Source organism: Oryctolagus cuniculus, chromosome 14 (assembly GCF_051225735.1).
Source record: "Oryctolagus cuniculus isolate XC-2025 breed Fujian yellow rabbit chromosome 14, ASM5122573v1, whole genome shotgun sequence".
NCBI lineage: Eukaryota > Metazoa > Chordata > Mammalia > Lagomorpha > Leporidae > Oryctolagus > Oryctolagus cuniculus.
In genome coordinates, this window is record NC_142880.1 from 52,710,442 (window position 1) to 52,724,357 (window position 13,916).

Genomic DNA, 13,916 nt, shown 5'->3' on the forward strand with positions numbered 1-13,916 from the left:
AATACTTATGTATAAGATGCATAAAATACTCAAGCTTATTTTAAAAGCTCATAAATGTAAACAGATAAACAAATGTAAACAATAAACAATATTTCATAAAATGGTTGAATTCTTTCTTTTTGGCCCTTAACTTGATTAAGTCAGTTTAAAGATTTCTTTATTATTTGTGTCATGTCTTATCTTTTCTGCAAGTTATCCTTTTATTTTGCCTTTCTTAGAGTGAGGCTTGAACTTAAGATTAACATTGTTGTTTGGGTGTTAAGATAAATAAAGGTGTTAAGTCTCTACACTCACAAAGAAAGCAAACATTTGCTCCATTTTCTTAGATAAAAGAAGCATAATGCAAAGCTTTAGTTTGTTTGACATACTTTGGAGTTTTACTTATTACCCATTTATTGAGAACTCATTGGTCTACCAAATCTAGGGTTAAAGAAGTGAATGTGTCAAGAGAAATGAAGTTGCTCTTTGTTAATTCTGTCCAACTGAAATATTTTAATATCAGTATGTTTTAACAACTGTAGATTTCTCAGGTTGCAAGAAGTATTCTCAAGTTTTCTGAAATAATTGAAACAATAACCATCAGTTAATGAATTTTTAAATGAACAAAGCAATTGAGACATACCCTTGTCAACAACTGGCATTCCTAATATACTTTACAGGATGAAGGCTCTGAAGATTTGTTAATATCCTCTTTGTCACTGTCCCTCACATGTCACAATCCATTGCTACAACACCCTGAACCCAGAAACTCTGTTAGGGAATATTCATGTCCAGTCCAGACTTTATAAAAAATCATTTGTATAATCCTTATTTAATGCTGCTTGTTGATAAATCATACCAAATGGGTGTCAAGAGGGCTATAGTGTATATATATAGATATAAATTCATCATTTTATATACAGACTTCTTCCAGAAGTTACATAAATCCAAATGACTAGATTGCTTTCCTTATACAAGATTTTTGGCTAACAAAAAATAAAAACACAAATATTTGTATAGGTGCCACCACACGATCCATGCTTTTGGGATAAACCATGATCATTTTGAATGCGTTGAAAACAGGCATCCTTACCTATATAGACTGTCCAATGAAATGGAGCAAAATAATTAAAATGCAGTTTAAATGACTTTATGTTGTATAGGAATTCATAATAAAAGTAGAAATTCATTTTAAGCCTATAGCCTGAGAATCTCAGAATGCCCTAGTTGATCACCATCCTGAAAAGCATCATTAAACAAACCAGTTGCCCGCAAGTATGAACTATAAATAAGACCAGGTTTATTAGCTTATTCTCTGGGTGGACTGAAGCTTTTCCTTGCCACAGGGCCACTTTCTTAACAACAAAAAAACAGAAAGTGTTTAATTCTTTTGTTTATAAACTGTGGATTTCTTTTTGTTTGTTTGTTTGTTTGTTTTTTGTACAGGCAGAGTGGACAGAAAGAGAAAGACAGAGAGAAAGGTCTTCCTTTGCCGTTGGTTCACTCTCCAATGGCTGCCGTGGCTGGCACACCACGCTGATCCAAAGCCAGGATCCAGGTGCTTCTTCTGGTCTCCCATGGGCTGCAGGGCCCAAGCACTTGGGCCATCCTCCACGGCACTCCCTGGCCACAGCAGAGGGCTGGCCTGGAAGAGGGGCAACCAAGACAGAATCCGGCGCCCCGACCAGACTAGAACCCGGTGTGCCGGCGCCACGTGCAGAGGATTAGCCTATTGAGCCACGGTGCCGGCAAACTGTGGATTTCTAATGTACAGCTTTAATATCAAGGAAAAACTTTATTGGTACCATGATTGTAGAATATTATATTACATTGCACTATTCAAATTATCCACTGCTCAATGATACCCAAGAGCAATGAAATACAGAATATGTGCTACTTATGAAAAATTACTCTATTCCTTCTTTATGTATTCTATTTGAGATGTATATCTAATCATGGAGTAATCAACAAAAAAGTGTTCTGAATTTTGTTTCTGACATTTCTTTTCATTTCAGGTGAGCATAGATCTGGTCTGGAGGCTCCAGAGAGCAATTTATACTCATGCCCCAGTGCTGCTGTACGGCCTCTCACCCCTTTCTTCAGCTAGCCGAAGGGGAACTCGTGCTACAACATATATCTTCTGTTGTATCTATAGATGAAAACTTTGATCTTGTAGAGAAATTCATGAATTTTCAAATGGGAGTTACTCTCCATAACTGCCTAGGTGTTCTTTGTGATACCCTTTCCTTATCCATTCTTGTTAGTTTGTAACTCTGCCATGAGAGTCTAAACTCAGTCCTTCTTTGGCACTAAAAATTGTACTGCATTTGGTTAATGTATTCCATCCAGAGATTAACAGCTACCATGCGGGAATCAGCACAGAAGATGATTGAAGAATATATCTAGCAATCAAAAACAAAACACATAAAAATCCAAGCAAATAATAACCAACCAAGAATCACAAAAGGAATTGATTCCAGCTCAACTTCTCATCAACACAACCATGAAAATTTATGGAATTACATCATTCAGAATAAATGATAACCTGACCAAGCACTGGCCACCAATTGCTAGCCTATTACCAACACAAGGTTCCTCTTTCACTACTATGTAACCACTGCTAAAATAAGGCACATATAAAGCCACCCCGGTTAGGGTGCCGGATTCTGTCCCGGTTGCTCCTCTTCCAGTCCAGCTCTCTTCTGTGGCCCAGGAGGGCAGTGGAAGATGGTCCAAGTGTTTGGGCCCTGCACCCATATGGGATACCAGGAGGGGGCACCTGGCTCCTAACTTTGGATCGGCATAGCTCCGGCCGTAGCAGCCATTTTGGGGGTGAACCAACGGAAGGAGGACCTCTCTCTCTGTCTCTCTCTCATTATCTAACTCTGTCTGTCAAAAAAAAAAAAATGGCTAAATAATCTTCATCTTATAATCCTTTCTCATTGACAATACCAGTCAAACTTCCCTCTGAGATAACGAGACAACCAATATCAAATTACCCCGTTCCTAATCAGAACTAAATCCACTGAGTATCCTTGGTTCCTGAAACTCCCTTAGAATTGCTCAGTTCACTTCCAACTCCTGTCATAAGTTCTTCCTAACCTCATTTTCCTAAAATAGTCTGGATACTTTCATGCAAGAAATAATAGTATCTATTTCTTACTTGTCAGAGTGTTCCTGGTTGAAACCCCTATATCAAAATAAAGTCTAAAACAGAGAAAAGTCCTAAGGTTTGAATATGATTATCTTCTGAGTGTTCCTGGGCTTGGAGCTTGATATTCTGTGTTGTGGTATTGAGGTGATGGTAACCTTCTGAGGTGAGGTCTAATGGAAATTATTTAAGTCATAGTTTCTCCATTATCCTGGATGGATTCATGTTGTCTTCTGGGAATGGGTCGGGTCTCATGGGACTAAATTAATTTCCTATGAGATTTGGTTGTTATAAGTGAGCCTAGGACTGAGCCTGAATATCTCTTTTGCACACACTATTTGCTACTCTCACACGTGTTCTTGTCATGTGTTGCTTCCTGCTATGATACCAAAGCCAAGTCTATGCCAGTACCATATTATGGGATTCCATAACTATGAGTTCAGTGAACTTTTCTTTATCAGGTACCCAGACTCAGGTACTACTGTGTTATAGTATGTATGTTGCTATAGTAACACAATATGAACTGGGACAAAAAGCATGTAAACCCATCCAATGTAAATTTTACATGGTATAAGAGTCTACAGAATGAAAACACAAGGATCCAGAGAAAACTTCGACTTTCAGACATCTATGAAGAAGCATGAATGTATGACAAAAGGGTTTGATCCAATGGTAGCAATCTGAGGGACTACTCTGCAAGGCCTGGTTGTTCAGATTCTTTTTTGGATTTCTAGAGACCATTCCTTCACTTGCAATAGAGCAAAGGGCACCTATTAGGCAAGAATGGAGAGAGAATGTCAGAGAGCTTTATGGCCTGCTTCAGGGAGAAAGCAGTGAGAGAGAGTTCGGTACCTACAGTCTGTGTTATGAGAAGAAGAGACAGAAGTTCATAATTCTTCTTCCTTCTGAAGTTCTCTCAATCCTCAGTCTGCTAAAATGCCATGTTTTGGTATATCATGTTGCAACCACCAATGATACTTACATTCCCCTTACTACTGAAGTCAAAATAAGCCTATTTTTGAATACAAGACTGTTCGTAGTAGTCTTTGACTAATGGGCTCCCATATAGTGTAGGTCTTTAAATGCATTTTTCTGTTTTAATCACTCTATCATTTACTATTTGAGAAATATATGTACATGAAAGTAATGATATATCACTGGAGACAAAACCATTAAGCTTTACTAGGATAAATATGTACCTCAAAAATGAGTTCTCAATATCAATTTTATCAGACACAATAATCTGAAGTTTTAACAAATTGCCCATATCCATAATGCCTATAATTTTTCATATTTATTTTTCTCCTCTCACCAATATTACTCTTTACTGGAATCAGTACGGATTCTTATTGCTTACTAGGTTTTGTCCAAGTACCCTAAGTCCACACATGTGAGGTGAACACAACAGGGGCTGACCTTCAGAATATACAGGAAGTTAAATTTTACTGAATGAAGTTCATGTGTCATATTTGTTAAAATACAAAATACATTCTTTGACAATTTTGTATCACATGTAAGTGATTTTATAAAAAGTTATAGGAAAGTTTTATGCTTGCTAGCATGCGCTGGAAAATTATTAGGAATGCATTCTATGATTTAGTATTACACTCAGCTGCAGGACTTTGGGATTTTTCTCACATTGCTACCTGTGCCCCGGATTTTTTTCCCTGGATGCAGTGCCTTTTCCCACTCTCCTTTCTCTTTGAAGGCTAATGGGCTGTGTGCTCTTCGACTCCTGTGTCATCTCCAGGAATCTATCCCTGAATCTGTTCTTTACTGAGATTCCATGATAGTCTGTGCAAAGCTATCATCCCAAAAGCTTATAGCATCTTTTTGTCCCTGATTCTGTTTCTCTCATAATTGATGAGTTTCTTGAAACAAATATTATTCATTTTTGTATCTGCAAAACCTAGCCCAATAATCTACCAGTAAATGTGTGAAAAACAAATGAGTTGTTATAATTTCTTGCTACTTAAAAAAATAAAAAGCTAGTAGAGACATCCAGGTGCTTCTTATTTAAAATATATCATTTTGAAAACCTAACAAAAACTCCCATATTTGCTATTCTAACTGATTAAGTGTTCTCTGCAGTGCAGAATGAAATTACTTTTTTTGTGTTAGAAGTGATTCCGTTGCACTAGTGAAAAATGTCAATTAGACACTAATTAGTCTTGCTTTCTGTTTGTGGAGAGTTTAAGGTGAATGGGTGTGGAAGAGAATGTGAGTCATAATTAAGTAAATATTTACTTAATTCTAACCTTGTGCTCCTTGCAGATAAAAATGCAAATCGGGTTTGCAATATAACCTCCATACAGAGGACCATAGTAGATGCTAATGAATCTAACATATTTGTCATGAGTAGCTTAGTTTTAAAATCACTGATTTCTTTACAAAGAAAAGAGGTGAAACATAAAGTTGTTAACTGCACCAAACCTGGTAAATTAAAGGCTGCTAATGGCCTTTTTTGATGCATTGTGAAGATGATGATCATGACAAAGACCAGCAGTTTTGATGAACCAATCTCATCTGGGAAGAAGTCCTGACTTTGGTGACAGAAGGTGCCTTGTGTGAATCAGCATAGAGAAGTGAGAGATAACAACTACTGTGTTGCATAAGTGTGCACTAATAAAACATTTGCAAGGTTTAAAGTGCAAGTGAGAAACAATAAAAGTGACGAATTTCACAGTTAAGGAGTAAACACAACAGTCTTCTCTTTATTGCAAAGTCACAACCCAGAATGAAGGGTCTCATGATTCAGGGTGAGCCCTGTGGCTGCTTGTTTGGAGAAATAAGCTGTGCCAATTATTCAAGTCTTATACTATTTCATTTTTCTTAAATTTAGCGGTACACATATTCCTTTTTAATGCCAGGAAAACAAAATGAATTTACTTCCCTGTCCAAAAATCTGTGCTGGTGACCATTCACCAAATTAGTGCACTGTAAGCCTTCTGATTCAGTTCTCGAGTATCCGTGTCCGGGATATCCCTCTGCCCACATTCATTTCCCACTCCTCTCCAATTGCACCCTCTACTGGAAGTTCTGACTACTTTGCAGCTATCCTTAACATCTTTAATTTGCATATGTCTGTCTCCTTCCTTGCAGGTTCTACTCTCTTCTCTAAGCTTAATCAATTCATCTTCATATTTTTAAAGCCCCACCTTCTATAAAAATACAATTTGATTTATTCTGAATGTTTCTTATGTGCCAAAATAGGCTGAGCAGTTTATGTTCAGTATGTTACTTAATCATCATAAATTCACTGAGAACATCAATTATGCCCATTGAACAGGAGAGAAAATATAGATAGAAAGAGTTCTCATAATGTCCCCTAGTTATAATATCTAGTAATTAACAGCACTTGAATTGGGCCCAATGTAACAAATATAAAAAATTTTTCTGTTTTACATAGGAACACATTACTATTTTCACATGAATTAATTATGTATCTAAGAGTACACTTTAAGACGGAAGCAATCATGAGTTTATCTTTTCCAGAATATTCTTTCCGAGAATATTTAAGATGTTTACTAAGAAATTTATATGCCATGATAGGTAAACACACAAAATTATTAAGTCTGATTTTGAAGGCACATACATTTGCTTTACAAAAAATATGTCCATTAAAAAGGACAAATAGTAATCAACATAAAATAATCATAATTTCAAAGGTAAGATATAGTTATATTTTCTAAAATATTTAAAATAACACCAAGAAGAGCAGTTTTATTACATTTCTATTACAAAGTCCATGTAAGCTGGAGACTGAAGACTCCCTGATGAACTTAAAGTTTATAATGAAAGGGCAATAGACTAGTGAGTAAAATGCAGAAAACAAGGACTAAAAAGAACATAAGCATCCAAAGCTACTGAGCACACAGATGCTACAGGTGGCTCTCGTAGGAATGGCTTCCTGGAGGTCTGGATGCCTGAAATGATCTGGGAAATGAAGTGAAAAAGATACCAGGCAGAAGAGAGAGAGAGAGAGAGAGAGAGAGAGAGAGAGAGATAGGACTAAGGAAGGGAGGTCAATGCACATTAACAAAAATGCAAAGCATTCAATGAAACTGGCCTGAGAAATTCAAAGGGGACAGTAGTTGGTGATGAAAGTCAACAAGGTCAGCACATGCTGTGCCCCTGATTATATTCACTGGTCCTCTAAAAAGCTTTGAGCCTTTCCTAAGGACATTGGCAATTCAACAGCACTGATTACAATGAAAGATGTGCAACTGAGTCCCTAATTAATAAAATCACTACATTGGAAGTACTGAGGGTGTTAGTATGGTTAAAAACTGACCTGCTTGGCAAGTTGCCACAAATTGAGAACAAAACAGCAAAGCATCAGGGAAGAGTATTCAAAAGATATCTGTCAACCAGAAGTGAAGGAATTTGATGAAAGATAACACTGAGAGAGTATAAGAGACCTTCTGCCATGTGTTCCATCAATGCACACATCAGCGGTGTGTCACCCACCTCCATGAATTTATTTTCAATGAATAAATTCAGTCTAGCTGTAGATACATGAGAGAGAGAGAGAGAGAGAGAGAGAGAGAGAGGTAAAGGAAGGAAGGGACGGAGGGAGGGAGGGAGGGAAGGAGGGGAAAGAACCACCAAGAAAGAAATCTGATATAGGACTTAGGTAACTACACAGACGTGAACATTGGCTGAGATAGAAGAACAAACACACTGATAGCATACTGTGTAGATGATAGCATAGTGAGATTTGACATGAGTTAAAGATGTGGGGACTACCCAGTATTTAGGCAAGGGAGTGAATTTCATCACCTGGAGAGTATGTATATAACACAAAGAAAAGTAAACAAGTAATTGATCCCTGAGGAAAGTAAACATTGAGGATCAGGGATAGAAGGTAAAGCAGAATAAACAATGGGCCAACCCAAGGAAGAAAAAGTGAAAACAGGGAGGGAAAGCCTAGCAGAGCCTATTCTGTTGTTATTTCGAATTGAGGGAATCTAAAACATAGACTGGATTGCAAATGTATCTCAAGGACTGGGAGAGCAAGTATCAAACACTAAGTTTAGGGTGAGTTGTTGAGTCTCCCGTGGGAGGCCCACATTCCATATTGGGATGCCTGGTTCAAGTCCTGATTATTCTGCTTTCAATACACCTTCCTGCTTATGAACACGTTAGAAGGCAGCAGGTGTTGGCTCAAGTACTTGGATCACTGCAACTCATATGAAAAACCCAGATTTAGGTCCAGGCTCCTGCCTTTGGCCAGGCCTCATCCTGGCTGGCTGTGACAAGCATATGGGAAGTGAACCAGCAGATGGTAGATTTATCTCCATGCATATCTCTACTTTTCAAATAAAATTAAAGGTAAAGATAAAAACCCTGAGATTGCTAAGAGATTAATAATTTCAATAATCCCCCTATTACTCCTAAATTGAAAGAGATTATGCATTTTTTCTGCTTCTGAGGTGGGAAGAAATCTTTCAGATGTCATGGCTGCTTTGGAACAACCTCACCATCTCTACCACCGTGACTGCATTCTAAAATTCTAGGGTCCAATCTTTTATGCTATATTAGCATGAACATCTGAAATACCTCACTGACATTGTTGCCTTCAGTAACGAAGTCCATGCTATCAAAGCTGCATTGAAGGTGCATCCAAAGGCCAGAAAGGGGCATATGGCTTCTTTGTTTCTCAAATTCCCCTACCCTCTAAATACCTTCCTTTGGAAGAACCTAGTTTTCAGGTATCCAACAGAGCAGAGAAAGGTAGAAGTACGGTTGATACACAAAGGACAGGTAGGCAAAATTTTCAGAAAATGTGCAGTCAGTGGAATAGATTTGGAGTAAAGAATTTTGGTTGATTGCAAACTGACAATCAAATTGCATTCTGACATAATATATCAGATTGTTCTCTTACTAAAAGTACATGAAATTGTTTTTATAATATTGTATATTATCAAAGCTTTTTTCTTTGCAAATGTGATAGGTAAAAATAGATATGATTTGCATTGTAGTAATTAGAAGGACTCTTCAGTGGTTCCTTTTATTTTTTTAAAGATTTATTCATGTATTTATTTGAAAGGCAGAGTGACTTGGGGAGGGGAGAGAAAGAGAGAGAGAGAGAGAGAGAGAGAGAGAGAGAGAATCTTTCTTGTAATGGTTCACTCCCCAAATGATAGCAATAGCCAGAGCTGTGTGAGGCCAAAGTCAGGAGTCTAGAACCCTATCCAGATTTCCCACATAGGTGACAGGGGCCCATGCATTTGTGCTGTCTTTTTTACCTTCCAAGGCACATTAGCAAGAAGCTGGATCAGAAGCAGAATAGCCAGATCCAGAGTTCAGCTACGTAATGCCAGGGTCACAAGAGGTTTAACAGATTGCATATTGCTGGCTCCTATTTTTTCTTTAATGATCTTAGCACATATCAGTGGAATTTCTCTACATGCTACAGTTGTCCAGAGAGACTTCTATGAAAGCCACGATCTTAATTTCTCATGGTCTTAGACATCAAAAGAATGGCATTTGGCTCATGACAATTATTATGTTTTCCAGGTAAACTTTCTGCCTCCCAATATTTACTTTGAGGTATTCAAAGGCAGATCTTGAAATGAGGATTTGAGTACACATATTTTATCTAGTGTGCAAACTCATGAAATATCAAAGACTCGTGGAAGGATATGTTTCAGTGTTAGGGGCTTTAATACCATGCTTCATGGCGCTTCCTTTCACAGGTGGGGCATGGTAAATGTGCAAGAAATGAAGAAAGGGATGAGACAGAAGTAGCAAAAAAGTGTTAAGGAATTGATTATTGCTTTTAGAACTTGACAGTAAATCCAACATTTGTTCCTTTCAGAAACTACAGAGCACTCTCTTCAAAATTTTCTCTTCTCGGTCATGGAATCAGGGACAATTTTGAAGTCCTAGCCCTTATTTTTTGAGGAAAAATTATGGAGTGTCAATTTGCCTATATTTCATTTTTTAGATTTAGATTTGTATTTATTTATTTTATAATGAGGGAGAGAGAGAAAGAGAGAGAGAGAGAGATAGAGAGAGAGAGAGAGAGAATATGTGCAAATTCAGGAAGTCAGGCAGATAGAGAAATTTTTCTGAGGGCAAAGCCAGATTCCTGAAACTCAATCTAGGCTTGGTAGATACCCAAATAATAGAGCCGTCACCAGCTTCCTTCTAGGGTGCACTTTAGTTGGAAGCTGGAATTGGTGATAGAGTTGTTATCTGAACTCAGGAACTCTGATATGGGATGCAGGCATCCCAATGGCATGTTAACCTGTGTGTCAAATGCCTATCCACAAGGCCTTAATTAGTATTTGTCATTTTACTGCTCTATCACAATTCTAAAATTTCCCTCATTCTTATTCAATGTTTCTGCTGATCTGGTATGCTTTTCATGTTAAATAACTGAGACTTTAACTTTTTTTTAAAAACAAGATTTATTTATTTGAATTGTAGAGTTACACACACACACACACACACACACACACACCCCGAGGTGGGGAGGGATTGGTCAGGAATGGGCTAAGTTGAAACTAGAGTCTCCCATATGAGTGGACAGGAGCACAAGCACTTGGATCACCTTGCACTGCTTCCCCAGGCCATCAGCAAGGAGCTGGATCAGAAATGGAGCATGGATCAGAAGTGGAGCATCCAGGACTGGAATGTTTGCCCGTATGAGATGCCAGTGTAGCAGGCGACAGCATTTAATACACTGTGCCACAACCCAGCCCTGAGACTAACTATTGAGAAGCTTGAATTTTGATTAATTTTTCTGTAAGAGGCCCTGATTGTCACAATTATTGCCAGTCTTATGTCTGTATATGGACAACTCAAGGATCATTGTTGTAAACCCTCTTCATTATGCCTTACCTTCCTATTATAAAGCACTAATATAAGATCACCATGAAGATCATCGAAATTAATACACTACCCAGTACCTTTTCTTTGACCCTTACTGATAGAATGACCAGGCAGTGGTCATGTATTTGGTTTTTTGCAACTCTTCCTGTGTCCTTGATGGAAGTGTTTCACTCTCATAAAACAGATGTCTAATTCCACAAAAACCTCAAGTTTTAAGTTCATGGATGACAAGATTTGCATAATAGTCATTCACAGCGCTGGTAAGAGAAAGGGACATTCCTACTTAACATTTCCTAGACCTTTGTTTTATACATCAAGTGCACAGGATTAAATAATGACTGTTAATCAACTTAATATAACTCATCTAGTTAGACAAGGCAGGTCGTATTCATGCTGAAAGGTTCTAAGGAAATACCTGAATGATCATTTCAAAGTTCTACCAGGTCAGAAGTTTACAGATGATGTGGTCTATCTATCACAGGGTCTGTTCATCCTTGGACACCTGCTGATTACTGCACATCTTGTACACATTGGCTCAGGTGATTTTATATATGAAGAAAAATTGATCGTTTGTTCTTCCTGGATCAGTTCAGTTTTTTTCCTCAAAGAGGAAGAGCCTCCTCCTTAATGAATGATGTCTGAGTCTGACAATGGTTCAGTTCTAGAGATGGAGTGAAAGATAATTTTCCATGAAGGCAATGGTGTCTGCTATCTCATTGACGGTTATTGATTTTTTGGTTATATAAGTGAAGCACTAACCCCTTTGGCTGTCCACCTGTCACCATTGGGATCACTGTGTTCTCTCACCCACCACCAATGCTCTCCACATGCCAAGGACAGTTGATTTCATTCACCTTGTTGAGCATTATAGAAATTTTATCCACTTTGCTTTTGAAATTTATCTTCTGCTTCCTTATCTAATTTTTCAAGAATCTTATAGCCATTGGTACTAACAAAGTCCTCATGGAAAATTCTTTTACTATTAACTCATGTGTGAGTCAGCTATTGCTGCATAGATGCTATATAACATACCATTCCATAATTTAATGTCTCAGAGAAATTATCATTTATTTTTCTCACTCCCTGGTTTACAGTTTAGCTTGGATGGTCCCACTAATCATTGGAGGTTGGCTGAGCTTGGCACTAATCTTTTAAATAGGATCCTGTTTCTTCAATGTTTACTTCTTTTATTTTTGCATGAGCATCTGTTTGGAGCATATTCACATAATACGTTCCCATAGAGCACAGTGAGTATATGAAAAAAATTGTTTTCAGGTTCTGGCTAATTACTGACTCACTGAACTATCATCCTCATTTCAATAGCTCAACATTAATATGTTTGTATCTTGCCTATTGGTATGTGATGAAATCAAACACAAAGGTATAACTCTCACTGTGCAGAATCAAGATGAATAATCTAATCTGCCTCAAAACGCTGCATTGGTTACGATTTTGCACATTTATTACATATGGAGATTAACTTATTTCTATCATAGGACACCAACAAAAGCATAATGTATCAGACTTGATGCCTAGGATCTTATAATCTTTAATTTGCATTAAGATAATATTTATTGAATTACTATGAAATAAAAAAAAACCTAACTACCTCTCACATACTCAACTATGAATGGCAGGGGATAGGAAGATATTATGGTGGTAAGCATATAATGTTCACTTGTATGAAGCAATTCTGAAAAGTCCTGGGATAATATAAGTTCCCCAACATACAGAGGTTAGGATTCTTCCTTTCTCTAACCCAGATTTGCTTTCTGTGTTTCCTAGTTCTTTATTTTTCATGGTTCTTGATTGTGCTTCTAGGAAATCTTTCAGTTTACATTATCCCCTTTGGGCACATCATAGTGAAAACTGGAGTATATACCTTTCTGATGACTGAGCAATTCAACCAACATCCAATCTGAGGAGGCAAATCAAGACCTATAAATATTTTACTATCAAACAGAAATAGACTTTTTTTTAATGCAAGCAGGTAAAATTGTATTCCATATTACTTTGGGTTAACAACACTGATGTAATGTTCTTCACAGTAGAAGAAAACAGTTTATAGATGTTAATTGATGTACGGTGGGGTTAGGTGATAGCAAGTCCATAATAAATTGAAAAAAATCACAAGTCAAAAGTACGTTTAATGCACCCAGATTTTGATATATCATAGCTTAGAACTCAGCACAATGTGGAGTATCATTGTCTACCCTCGTGATCACATTGCTGGCTATAGATTGTGGTGCTGTCACTGCCCTGTCACAGACAGTATCATGACAGGTGTTGCTACTCCATGAAAAGATAAAAACTCAAAATTTGAAATTTGATTTCTATGAATGCACATCGCTTTTACACCATAACAACAAAAACATTAAAAATAAAATCATCATAAGACTGAGATTTTTTTTTGGGGGGGGGAGAGGGGAAGAGGGAAAAAGAGAGAGAGAGGGAGAGGGACACAGAGTAATTGGTTTAAAAACAGAAAAATGGAGAGAGAAATATGGACTCAGAAAATGTAAGAAAATGAAATTATGGAAAACCTCTTAGAACATAAGGTTCAAGCTAAAATGGTTAGCAGCAGAAATCATATTAGACTTATATGTGAGTATGAATCTTGAGAGTGCTGGCTTACAGGGTAGCACAGGGTTGGGGCTTTCTGGAAAGCTCTATTTCATGTTACAGATCTATGGGGATAGATCTGCTTCACAAGTCTCCCACCCTTCTGGCACCAGCAGGCTGTCTGGGAAATGCTCTTCTCATGCGGATGGCAGAAAAACAAGAGGGCAATAAAAATCACAGGAGGTCTGTGGCAAGGCTCAGCGCGGCCCACTGCCAACTCCATTAATATTCAGATGCTCAGACTGTGGCCAGGACAAGGAGAATGTGAGTGAGGCACCTATCTCGCCACACAATTTAAAATCCTGCCAAAAAACTCATTGAA